The sequence below is a fragment of the Elephas maximus genome, chromosome 14, assembly GCF_024166365.1.
Source record: "Elephas maximus indicus isolate mEleMax1 chromosome 14, mEleMax1 primary haplotype, whole genome shotgun sequence".
Lineage (NCBI taxonomy): Eukaryota > Metazoa > Chordata > Mammalia > Proboscidea > Elephantidae > Elephas > Elephas maximus.
In genome coordinates, this window is record NC_064832.1 from 66781883 (window position 1) to 66796089 (window position 14207).

The window sequence follows — 14207 nt, forward strand, 5'->3', positions numbered from 1 at the left end:
TAGAACTTCCAAGGAGTGCCTCGTAGATTTGAACTGCCGACCTTTTGGTCAGCAGCTATAGTTCTTAACCACTACGCCAATCAGGGTTTCCACGGTAAGCACAGTAGATCTGATAAATACACATATTATGTATATATCAAATGCATAATATGAATATACATTATGTATATTATGAATCTTCAAAATAGCAAATACACATTCATTTACTCAAGTAGCATTCACAAAACTTGGTTACCTATTACCCTGAAGAAGAAAACGTTAATGAATTTCAAAAAGTAGAAATACACAAATGTCCTCAGATTCTAATGCAATAAAATCAGAAACTGACATCAAAATCTAGAAAATTTTACATTTTTCCCCAGTGATTTTTTCAAAGTGAAGTTTTACTGTTGTGTTTTCCTCATTTTTGAGTTCTATAATAATGACATCTTTTAATAAGTGCTTTTCTGGGACTTGCTTTTTCTGTTCACCCAACGTCATTGTTCTGGTTATCTATTCTTGCATTATCCATTATTCCAAAAGTCAGTGACTTAAAACAACAGCAATCATTTGTCATCTCTCAGGGTGTCTCTGAGTCAGGAACTCAGAAGAAGCTGGATGGGGTGGTTCTGGCTCACAGTCCCTCACGTGTTTGCAGTTAGTGTGTTGGTTGTTAGGGTTGGAGTTATCTCAGGTAAATATTCACTCACATTTCTGATGCCTGGACTGGTAAGACCAGAACCTCTGGAGACTGGAACAACTGGAACTCCTAGGCATCCCTCTCTACCCCTATGTACTCTTTCCACAGGACTCTGTCCACAGTGGTGGCTTCAGGGCAGGCAGTCTCCTTACACAGCAACTCAGGGCCCCAAAAGCCTGGTGGAAACCATATCGTCTTTTATTATCTAACCTCAGAAGTTACATAGCATGTGTTATGGATTGAATTGTGTCCCCCCAAAATGTGTGTCAACTTGGCTAGGCCATGAGTTTCAGTTTTTTGTGGCTGTCCAGCATTTTGTGATCTGATGTGATTAACCTAAGCATTGTAAACCCTAACTTCTATGATGTTAATGGGGCAGGATTAGAGATAGTTTTGTTAATAAGGCAGGACACAATCTACAGGATTAGGTTGTACGTTGAGTCAGTCTCTTTTGAAATATAAAAGACAGAAGCAAGCAGAGAAGAGAGGGGCCTCATTACCACCAAGAAAGAAGCGAAGGGCGTAGAGCATGTCCTCTGGACCCCAGGTTCCTGCACTGAGAAGCACCTAGATGAGAAGAAGTTGGATGCCCAGGGCCTTTCCAAAAATTGACATTGAGAGAAAGCCTTCCTTGGGAGCTGGTGCCCTGAATTCAGACTTCTAGCCTCCTAAGCTGTGAAAGAAGGAACTTCTCTTTATTAAAGCCATCCACTTCTGGCATTTCTGTTATAGCAGCACTAGATAACTAAGACAGCATTTGTCCTATATTAGTGGCAGCAGTCATGAAGGCCCTCCGAAATTCAAAGTGAGGGAATATAGGCTCCATCTCTTGATGCAAAGGGCTAAGGTGGCGGTAAGGTTCTGGAAAAGCACATAGAATAGGAAATACTATTATGGCCATTTTTGAAAAATATAGCCTGTCACAATTACTTTTCAAACTTTCATCCATAATAGTGCATGTGGCTATAGCTTATATGTTTTCACCATTGTATGAAAATATTTCAACTTATTAATCTATTCTTTTGGGTTGTATATTAGTTTCTTCTATACCTGTTTGTCAGTTTGTTGTCCTATGGTGGCTTGTGTGTTCCTATGACACTGGAAGTTATGGCACTGGTATTCCAAGTACCAGCAGGGTCACTCATGGTGGACAGGTTTCAGTGGAGCTTCCAGACTAAGACAGTCCAAGAAGAAAGGCCTGGCAATCTACTCTAAAAATTAGCCAGTGAAAATTCTATGGGTCATGACAAAATATTGACCCTAGGATGGACAGATTATGAAAATGGCACAGGACTAGGCAGCATTTTATTCTGTTGTACATGGGATTGCCTGAGTAAGAGCCAACTTGACTGCAACTAACTAACAACAATTAATTTTCTAGGGCTGTTGAAACAAATTACCACAAAGTTGTTTCATAAAATGACAGAAATTTATTGTCTTATGTTTTTGGAAGCTAGAAGTCTGAGTTCAGGGCCCTCTCTGAAGACTGTAGGTCTAGAAGAAGATCCTTTCTTGTGTCTCCCAGCTTCTAGTAGCCTCAGGAATTTGTTGGCTTATAGGTGCAATGTAACTCCAATCTCTGCCTCCTTCATCACACAATGTTCTTCCCTCTAGGTGTCTGTCTGTGTGTGTTTTTCTCTTTTATAAGAACACCACTAAGATTGCATTAGGACCCACCTTGTCCTATATAATCTCATGTTAATTTAATTGATAACATCTTCAAAGACCTTATTTCCAAACAAGGCCATATTCACAGGTACCAGGAGATAGGATGCCAACATATCTTTTTGGGGGACACAATTCAATCCATAACAGATTGCTATCAATTTGTTGCTCTTATGAGCATTGTTATGACAAGCATTCTTATAAGTTTCTTATACATGTGTGCAAGTTGTATCTCTTGGGAACATACCTAGGAATGGGATTGCTTTTTCACTGAGTACCCAGATGTTCAATTTTGCAGCATTATACCAAATTATCTTCCACAGTAGTTAAATCAATTTAGACTCACCCAACAGCAATATATTAGCTCTGGCTGCTTCACATCCTTGCTACTCTGTACCTCCCCTCTTTATGAAGGTACATATCGTAAGAATTTTACAAAATACATTTTACAAATTAGATAAGAGTTTTGTTTGTTTTCTCCAGTATTACATTCCCAGTGCATAGAAAAGTGCCTGGAAAAAAAAAATTATTGAATGAATGAATGAAGTATCCTACCCTGTAACAAGCAATTAAACATGGTACTGGGAGGCTTGTTTGGAAATTTGAGGTTCAACTCTTCTTATTTAAAATTAAAGGTATTTTATTTCAAGAGTAATACTTGCAGTATGAAAACTTATGAAAAAATGCATGAAAGGAAATGTTTTAAATGGAACTTTGGTTTTCAAGTCTTGTCTCCTCTAGAAATGACAATAGTTTATTTTAGATTTCAAAGACAAAAATGTGACCATCGATCGCATTATATATTTTTTCACTGTGTTTTTCTATGTCCTCTCTTTCCTGAGGCTATAAGTCTCAGTTTTCTTGGTCTAGTTTTAGTGGTGAAGGGCTCTACTATAAAAAAAGGAATTAAAAGAAAGGTACATACATTAGATAATATTGTAAAATATTTTGCCACTACTATCTCCTATTATTCTGAAGGAAACTTTTTGGTAGATAGGGAATGATTATATAGTTGAGGCATCTGAGGCTCAGCAAATTTAAATAACTTGTCCAGGGTCACATGACTAGTACATGAGAGTCAGGATTTGAACCTACCTTTTTTCTCATTCTGATTTCCATACCCAGTTTTTACCTTCTTCTCAAAATAAAGATAGCTAACTGAGTTGCTTTTCCCCTAAAGAGGATTCATTTTACTGTAGAAAACTCAAAGAATACAGAAAACAAACAAACACAAAAAGTTAATATCACCTGAAATTCCACTTTGGGGATTGGACAGGAAGTATTAAACATTTTGATTAACATCTTTCTGTATAAACTTATCGTAAATGAGAGCATAAATGTTATTTTTGACTTTCTTTTTGCGTTTAACAATGAATCACCTTGGGGAACATCTACACCAATTGGCATAACATACTGCATAAAAACTGTTCTACATTCTGTTTTGGTGAGTAGCATCTGGGGTCTTGAAAGCTTGTGAGTGACCATCTAAGATACAACTAGTGGTCTCTTCCCGTCTGGAGTAAAGGAGCGTGAAGGGAGCAATTAGTCCAAAGGACTAACCGACTACCTGAACGACAACCCACATGACCCTGAGACCAGAGGAACTAGATGGTGCTTTTACTGCTACCAATCATTCTGACAGGGATCACAGTAAAGGGTTCTGGACAGAGTGGGAGAAAAATGCAGGAAAAAAATCAAATTCATAAAAACAAAGACCAGACTTACAGGCCTGATACAGACTAGAAGAACCCCTGAGACTATGGTCCTAAGACACCCCACTTACTTAGAACTGCAGTCATTTCAGGAAACCACCTTCCAGCCAAGTAATAAACAGGCTTATAAAATAAACAACACCCCAAAGAATGAGCTCCTTAGAACAAATAATTATACGAGACTAAAAGGGCAACATTTGCCCAAAAGTAAAGATAAGAAGGCAGGAAGGGGTAGGAAAAGCAGATGAAAGGAAACAAGGAATCCATGGCAGAAGCGGAGAGAGTACTGACACAGTGTGGGGATTGCAAACAATGTCATGGAACACTTGGTGTACAAATTGTTGAATGGGAAACTAAGTTACTCCCTAAACTTTTACCTAAAACTCAATAAAATGTTTTTTTAAAAAAGAAGTAGGATTCCAGTGGGTGACTTAGAGAGGGAGGTTATGAGAGGAAAAGGGAACCACATGGGCAACGTGTTCAAGACAGAAAAGTTCAGGGCACATTTGGGCAATGTGATGTTTTTGGTGGGGAAAAGATAGGGGGAATAGGGACAGAGTGCCTTAAGTGACCTGAGCTTTATTCTGCAAGTAGAGAGGAACTATCAGTGTTCTGTCGGGAAAATGATGTGGTGGGTATTCTGTGTTTTTAGAAAAAGGTAACTTTGGTGGGAAGATGTAAGACATACAAGAGTGTGGCAGCTATCCAAATGGCGGCTCTGATATTCTGCTGAGGGTAGCCTATTTGACTGACCATCCCAGCTGCCACCCCCATGGATCCACCACCACTTTCATGCCAAGGACACCCTTTGAGCAGCTCCCAATCAACGATTGGCCACGTGAAGATACTAGTACTAACCCTTTCCTTCGGGACATGGGACTCTAACAACTTTGGCTCAAGGATGCCTCATTGGCCCGGCCAAAACTTTGTTAAGGTCTGAGCTGCAGTCTGAGACTTCCAGTACAGTCTTCTCTCTTTCTTCCAGTCAGACCATCATGGTGGTGTGAATGATCTCCAGATCACCTCTGTTTCCACGGATTTATCCTGATAAGTCTCTTGTAATTCTGAAACGGTCAAAACTGAAAGAAGGAAGAGTTCACCAGGAAGCCACTAGGTAGGAAGGAATGCAGATCTTTTATCACGATGCATTTCTTCATAAGCATAAATCCAACTGAGGTCAGATAGCACCAGAAGATCTACCACAGAAAGTGAGATGCCTGGCTGACCAGAACACTCTCACCATATCACATGGTGCCAGAGACACTCCAGCCACAAAATACAAGCAGACGTCAATACTTGTACCTTCCACTTGCTCAATTTTGCTGATCTGACCAAGTTTCATTTCACTTATTGGGCCACTTTCCATGTTGGGCAGAAGAGTTGAGGAAGGGAAAAAGAAATTGTTAGGATCCAAGTTTCATATCTGCTAAAGTGAACTCATGCTGCTTGTTGCTGGGTTTCAAGAAAAAAGCTTCCTTAAATCAGCCTAGAGTTGCTCAAAAGGGCATGGGGACCAGGTTCAGCAAATGTTTTTGGAAAAGGGTCAGATAGTAAATGTTTTAAACTTTGTAGGCCATATGATCTCCGTTGCTACTACTCAACTTTGCTGTTGTACCACAAAAGCAGCCGTGGACAGTATGGAAATGAATGTGTGTGTCTATGTGACAATAAAATTTTATTTAAAACAACAGTCAGTGGGCCAGATTTGACCCATGAACCATAGTTTGCCCACCCCTGGCAGAGCCTTAAGGATTCTCACAAAAATACTCTCTTTCTTTTTAGATGTGGGTTCTCCACCTGATTTCTAATTTTTATCTGCTTAATACAAAAATTGCACCATGGTACCCAACTACATTACTGAACATTTTGATCAAAGATTCTGTAGAAGAATCCTGATCAAACAGGGGAAAACTGTGCGACAGAATTTCAAATTCTCAAGGAAGCCAGAATTTCTGGAGCCACTGAGGCTGGAGAACCCCTGAAACTATTGCCCTGAGGTAAGCTTTAAATCTTAAACCAGAAATATCCCTTGAAGCCTTCTTTAAACCAAACAATAAAAAAAATAAATAAAAAACTATAGTTTAGCTTAATTAGTAAAGAATATTTGCCTTAAGAAATGGGCCCTTTGAAAGAACGGTCTATACGTGATCAAACTGACAACAGCAACTTAAAATATTAGATAGAAAGCTTAGGGGGCAATGAGTTTTTGTTAATATAGGAGGAATGATTTGGAAAAGTCGGGTGAGAATGGTTGCACACCTTGAAGAATGTAATCAATGTTACTGAATTGTACATGTAGAAACTGCTGAAATGGTGTATGTTCTGCTATGTATATTTTCAACCAACAATAAAATAAAATATTTGTTGAAAAAAAACAGGGAGTCACAGGGGACTTTTTATATCAGTGAATAAAGATATATACCTTTAATGGCTGCCTAGTGTTCTATTGGAGCCTGGTGGTACAATGGTTAAGCATATGGCTGCTAACCAAAAGGTCAGCAGTTCAAAGCCACCAGCCACTCCTTTGAAACCCTGTGAGGCAGTTCTACTCTGTATTATAGGGTTGCTAGGAGCTATAGGTTTTTTTTTTTTTTTTAGGGTTCTATTGTATTGATGTACCATATTCTATCTTACTAAGCAATAGATACTTGGTTTATATATCAAATTTTCCAAGTATACAAAATGCTGTAATAAATACTCTCATACATGTACCTTTATTTTTTTCAGTTATCTCTTTATGAAAAATTTCTAAAATGGAGCTTGCAAAGCTCATATGGTCAAATACTATGGTTTACTTGACCCTACAGCCAAGAGCCTCATACCAGGGCTGAAGGAGCTGTTAAATCAAATTATTCTACCAATCCTGAGCTAACTACATACAAAAACAATTGTTATATTTTTAAAAAGATGTTTCCTCACAGCTTTACTTTAATTTTTGTGGGTGTGGGGATGGAGGTTGATTATGCTCATTGACCCTGAGGTAGAGCAGCATCTGATAACTTGGTGGACGCAAGTACTAGTACAGAGCAAAAGAGGAGGAGCTTGGAGTGACGGCTGGAGCTAGTCAACTTATGACCATGTTTTCCCTGATCCCTTAGACTTCCTGTGAATCCATTACAAAATTCTGAGTTGTACTCCAGAACTGTCATCCGGCCCCTAAAATGCTAGACAGAGAATGTCAATATCCTGGGAGAGGCCAGTTACTGGATCAGAAAAAAAATGTTATGTACAAGGAGTTTAGAGATCTGGGATTTGGCTTTCTTGGGTCTTGGTTAATTGTGACCAGCAAAGATACTCAGTGGGTTTGAGACATTCTGCTCTCTCAGAGGGCACTCAGCAGGTATACCCACCACCAACACCTTCCCCACAATGGCTATAAGTCTCCCTCCCTTTTTTTTTTTTTTTTGGATTGTCATAACAGTTCTCATTTATTAAGAGTAGATTATATACAGGCTAGGCATTGTTCAAAGGGTTTTATACATATGGTCTTTTTAATTTTATTTTTATTGTGCTTTTAACGAAAGTTTACAAATCAAGTCAGTCTCTCATACGAAAACTTATATACACCTTGTTATGTACTTCTAGCTGCTCTCCCCCGATGAGACGGCACACTCGTCTTCTCCATCCTGTGTTCCCCATGACCATACTCAACCAGCTCCTGTGCCACTCTGGCTTCTTATCTTGCCTTCAGACAGGAGCTGCCCACATAGTCTCATGTGTCTACTTGAGCCAAGAAGTTCACTCCTCACCAGTATCATTTTCCGTCTTATAGTCCAGTCCAATCCCTGTCTGAAGAGTTGGCGTCAGGGAAAGGTTTCAGTCTACAAGTTCCTTTTAGCTTCCTGTGCCTCTCTCCTCTTCATCCTTGAATTCATTACTGTGTGAGTTGTTGCCGCACTTTGTTGGTTTGTTCTTATTCAAAGTTAAATGTTATGGCATTTAGTATCATGTACCTCTTTAAAATTTCCCTTGTGATGACACCAGTGGAGATGAGTGCTTGGGTGAATGCTGAGCATGTTCGGGCATGATTAAGAGGTGGGAGAGGAAGGGAGGCACCGGGAGGGCTTTGTAGGTGGTCTGGGGAGGTCCTTGTGAGGGCAGCGACCTGTAAAGGCTGCGGGGGCTGGAAAATGAGTAAAGACATATGTGTGGCTGCAGGGTGATTGGCTGGATTCCTTCTCAGCCACCCTGTGGGGATTACTAGAGGGGAGGAGGTTCAGGGCTTGCTCCAGGTACTTAGAGCGACCTAACGTCAGGACTGGGAAGTCAGAGTGACCTGCCAGTGTTGCAGACGTGAGCAGCCAATGTTCTGGAATTAGGTAAATAGAAGGCTACTGGGATACCTCACTCATTCTCTTGCTTTCTTGTTAATATCTGCTTTTCCTGAACTTCTGAACTTGGATTGTACAATAATGAGCAGGCTTTTTTTTTAAAGGAGTTCAAAACAAGTGAGTTCCAGAGAGAAACAAACCTTGAGGCAATCATGAGAAAGGAAAACATGTAGCAAGGCAGTTAGTGGTCAAGAAAGATTATTAGAGTAAAAAGAAGTTGATCTGTGGATACAGAATGTGTGTGTGTGTAGGGTAGATGAAAGATACAAAAATACAAAGAAGAAAAAGCTTGGAATTAATAGGGCGGAATAAAGTCTTTGTGGACAAGGACCTTGCTGAGCACATAGGCTGCGTGCAATGAATGTTCCGTGAATAAATAAATGGAAACTATACTTAGAGAAAAAATAGATTTGTAAAAAATCATTCACCAAGATTAAAAAAAAAAATTGTTTAGATTTAAAAGAGCTCTTAGAGGTGATTGCTTCACCAAGCATGGGTACCTATGATGTACTAGTCAGAGGGATTTTAACATCTTCTATGCCAGTTCTCTACATGGAAATATAAGGGAATAGGCATGAGTTTCCTACATTGCAAGTACCTGGCGGCTGAACTCAAGCCAGAACCTGGGTGTCTTGGATCTTAGTCCTTTGCACGCCCACTCTGCCATGTTCCTTCTAGGGATTAAGTACACTGGAGCCCCCTATGTCCACATGTGCCCTGGAAATGGGGCGGCAGATTCCAGATTTACAGCCTGGGAAACCCTACAAGGCAGTTCTACTCTACTGTTATACATGATTGCTATGAGTTGGAATTGACTCAATGGCATACAACTAGAGCTTTTTCAAGAGGATATTTTACCAATAATGTAACTTCACACTAAATGTGAAGTGTACCCAACCAGTGTGTCACAGGTTAAATGACAATACCATTCTCAATTCCCACCTGGGGAACCTGAACCTAAAACTGTACTGAAAATAAAATGAGGGAGGGGGTAATAATTAATATAATTCTAACACAGAAATTTTGTACAAAAATAAAGAATATTGAAAATTGATTGCTGGGTAATGGGTATATTCCATTATCACTTTAGCCTACTCTGGGGCAATGGAGAAATATTTTGGTGTGTTTGGCAGGTGTAACCCCAAGGCAGAGAAGCTGCCTTATACCTTAAGGTTATTCAATTAATTTTACTCTCATTCAATACTCATCAAGGTATCCTCTAATTTAATTTTTTGCCCCCTCAAGTGGGCTTTTCTGCAGAGAAAGTACTATTCCGACTAGTCAAAGTGAGCATTCCAGTCCACCTGGCAGTTATATTTCTCATTGTAAATGAATAATTTGGCATTTAGGTTTATCAATCCTTTGCCATTTAGTTAGTATGAATAAGCTCCTGAGAGAATTGAAAATCCAAGTTCAAAACTTATAAAAGTGAGAGAGAGAATTTCCTCTGCAGTATAGGGCTAAGGCATGATGTTTGTGTTCCCATAATCTTTGCATGAGTCACGTTTTTCTTTCACACCCTGAAGCCTAAATTCTGGGTCCCATGTACACTCATTAATACACTGACACCTAAAGGGGCCCAGTCTAACATGGCCAGCTGGCAGGACTCTCATACTCATCATATTTATGCCATCTCGTAACTAAAAAAAAAACAAACCCTTAGCTGTCAAATTGATTCCAACTCATAGAGACCCTATAGGACAAAGTAGAATTGCCCCATAGGATTTCCAAGGAATGGCTGGTGGATTTGAACTGCCAACCTTTTCGTTAGTAGCCAAGCTCTTAACCATTGAGCCACTAGGGCTCCTTCTTGTAACTAGATACTCACTAAATATGAATAAAATGTAAATGTAAATACAAATACATATAGCTACCACACATCTGTCGCTGGAGGCTTGTGTGTTGCTATGATGCTGAACAGGTTTCAGTGGAGCTTCCAGACTAAGATGGACTAGGAAGAAAGGCCTCGTCATCTACTTCTGAAATACCAGCCAGTGAAAATCCTGTGGATCACAATGGTCAGAGCTACCACCAATCGCAGGGATGAGGTAGGACAGGGTAGCATTTCCTTCAGTTGTGCATAGGGTTAACACAAGTCGGGGGCTTACTTGACAGCAGCTAACAACTACATATATTCCTGTATTCTTTGTTGGGGAGAGAAGGAAACAAGGAAATTTATCTACAGTGAATTTTCTGCGCTTTTAGGGAAGGTCTCAGCCTAAGACAGGTACATGTTCAGAGTTTTCAGAGGGCAGAGACCATAGACCAAATAAAGTGTATTTACTGAGGTGCCTAGTGAGCCTGGGGAGATTAAAGACGATAAGGACACTTAGGGTTTTGGCTTCTTCTCCACAAACCTACCTTCAGATCAGGAAAAAAGGTTTACTTCTTAGAATTCCAGAAACACATGTACTGAAAAGGGAAGAAACTTCTGAGGAATTAGGGGACTCAAGGGTTGGAGACTGAGGGTGCACTGATGAGGGTCAGCAGGGAGAAATAATTCTGGACAGTGGACTTAAGGGAACTTGAGACCCATATGGCTTGAATTTGGGTCAGGTTTTGGTCTGCTGTAATTAACTTTAAGTGCAAGCATACAAGGTTTGTTGTTTTGTGGGAAGAAAAAGAATGTTGAAATGACAAATGTTTTGTTACAAATGAATTTGCCACAATTAAACAAAAAAAAGTTCTGATAGGACTGAGGAGGGAATAGTTACTTCTCAGCAAGGCAGCCATGAGAAGACAACAGGGGAGCAGCCCTGATGGAAACATAGTGACATTCCAAGCAGGAGGCCAAGGAGTTGGTGTGGCGAGTGTCCATAGGAAGGAGTGCGGAGTATGATATCAGCCTGGGGCGTTATGGAATGTTCTGAATGCACCCTAGTGAAGCTTCATAAACTGCATAAGGAGGATTTGTGGAGGGCAGTTGAGTTAGACATTTAGCAAGCTTGCCGTATATGAAAAAATTGTTGTTATAACCCATATTCCTCAATTTTAGGTCCAGCCCAGAGTGGCCTATGCAAATAAAACAAAACAAAAGCCAAACCTGTTGCCGTTGTGTCAATTCCGACTCATAGTGACCCTATAGGACAGAGTAGAGCTGCCCCATAGTGTTTCCAAGGAATGCCTGGTAGATTCCAACTGCCAACCTTTTGGTTAGCAGCCATAGTTCTTAACCACTATGCCACCAGGGTTTCTGCCTGTAGAAATAGGGACTGTAAATTTATTTATTCAGCTATTAAATAGAGAGCAATTTTCATTTCCCCTCACTTCTTACTTCCTCAAGCCCTCCATATACATAAGCAAAAACACACAGGAAACAGCACCCATAAAGACTTCTGAGTCAAGGGAAATCATAAGAAATATGCAAGAAGTTCTTTTAATTCTTTGATTAACATAGAGATGTGCTATTTAATTATTATATTTTAAGTTACTATTTTTTATATCTATCATTTTAAGCAACTCCCTTTATAGAAAAATATTCTGTCTATCATGTAGAGTTTAGTTAATAAGGTATACAAATTTCATGGTGGAGTGGAACACTGGAAAAGTGGCTGCAACAGGCATTACTTCTGTTTCCAAAAGAGATAGATTTCTATTACAGAATCACAAACCAATAAAACCTGTAGTGGCAACAAAGTTAGGACCATGGGACCTTGTAAAAGATATAAGCTAATGTGCTCAAGTCAGTCGTTATCCCACACAAATGAGACTCTCCGTCCATCTTCTCTTTGCCTAGTGTCCTCCTCCTCATCAAACAGAGTGGATGAATGACGCTGCAAAAGAACTCTCTTATTTGGCAACAGAGATTGATCAACACTGAAGAGACCTTGACCATCATCTCTTTTATCTTTAACCTTTAACTCAGGTTCTTTTTGTCCTACTTCTGACCTCTTTGGGTTTCAGTCTTAAATTAAACCAGATGCTTAATTTTGGGGTGCCCTGTACTTTCCTCTAATAGTCAATCCTATCAGTCTGTAAACGTGTACATTTTCTTTTGTCTGTATGCGTGAAATATGGCTTTGAAATAGCAGAATTTAATGATGTTTATTTTTCCTTCTGTTTACTTCTCTCCTTCATTGCTTTCTTACCTTTTTGGATTTTGCTTGCTGCGAAGGACTGAACTGGGTCCCTGCAAAAAAAGGTATGTTGAAGACCTAATCCCTGCACCTGAGAATGTGACGTTATTTGGAAATAGGATAGTATTGAAGATATTATCAGCTAGGTTAATATGAAGATCAGTTAGGTTAATGGGAAGTCATACAGGAATAAGGTGGGTCCCAATCCTATGTGACTGGCATCCTTAAAAAAGAGAAGATATTATACAGAGAGAGGGAGACAGAGGAAGGGTGCCATGTGATATGGCATCAGCAAGCCAAGGAGCACCTAGAGCTAACAGAAGCTAGGAGAAAGGCATGAAAGACATTCTCCCTCAAAGCCTCAGAAGGAATCAACATGGCCAACACCCTGATCATGGACTTCCAGCCTCTAGAACTGTGAGAGAATAAATTTCTTTTCTCATAAGCTGGTCGTTTTGCGATATTTGTCACGAAGGCCCTAGGAAAGGAATTCATTTGCTTATCCACAGCCTCCCTCTCTAGCCTCTGCATAGTCTTTATTTTCTACCACTGGTAGAGGTTTACAGATCAACTGTGTAACACAATGACATTGGCAAGAGTGCCAGGCCCAGGTCCCATGGTTATTACTGCTCTACTAACTTTGAAAAATGGCCAAATATATTGCATAAAATAGTATATAAAAAGTTAGAGTGCACCTTTAAAAAAGAGTGCATGTACAAAAAAGAGGTTAAAAAATGAAAACAAATTATGTCAAAGAAAAAAAAAAAAGGAACTATAAAAAAGCCAATGAAAGTAAATGAGGTGGTAAAGTCCTATGAATTTATGTTAACCAGAGAAAATAGATGAGTAGCTCAGTGACTGAAAGCTAGGCTTTGGTGGAAAAGGTGGGATAAAAATGAAAGCAAGTGAGTAAAATAGAGTGTGTAATCAGAAGAAGAGGAAAGGGAAAGTTTAAGTAATAGAAAAGAAACAAATGAAATGGTGAGAAAATAAGAAAGAAAAGTAAAAAAATAAGAAAAATATGAATATTTAAAAAAATTAGAAATACAGGCCCAGTGCACAAGAGCATGACATAATAAAAGAAGATTTGAAGATGACTAAGAGGGCATTTCAGGAAATGCCATATCTGGTCATTGCTTTCTAGGGAACATATTCCAATTATTATGACAGTCCTTCCATGTCTCCATTTGGACATCAGTACTGTACAGTGGAAAAAGAATTAACCTGAAAGAGGGATTGTGTTCTAGTCCTGATTATCACTGTCTAGTTGAATGAACACTGATAGGTCACTTAACCCCTCTATTTTGTTCCCAAGATAAAATAATAGCATTTTTATGGTCCTTTGCTTTCTAAGAAGCTGATTTTGTATCTTTCTTAAATAGACATTATCTGGAGTCAGCATGGAAATGTTATTTTTAAATATCTGTATTTATGTAAGTACTTATGTTTTTACTGCAATTTACTCATATTTTAATTTTCTTTTATAGCCTTTTTTTGGAATCCCCAGTAGAAGGTGATGACACATGAAAATAGGTAGAACGACTTGTCATGCTTCAGATATTTGGACCTAAGACACCCAGAAAATGTACTAAATTACTTAAAAATGTTATTTTAAGATGATTCATTTGAGATCTAAAAGGCACTGTGATTTTTTTGTTTTCCACTTTTCTTTGTCTACTAATTGCCTTTCATTTTTGTTTCTTTCTTTAGACTCTGTCTCACCGTCTACTTGTTCTAATATTAA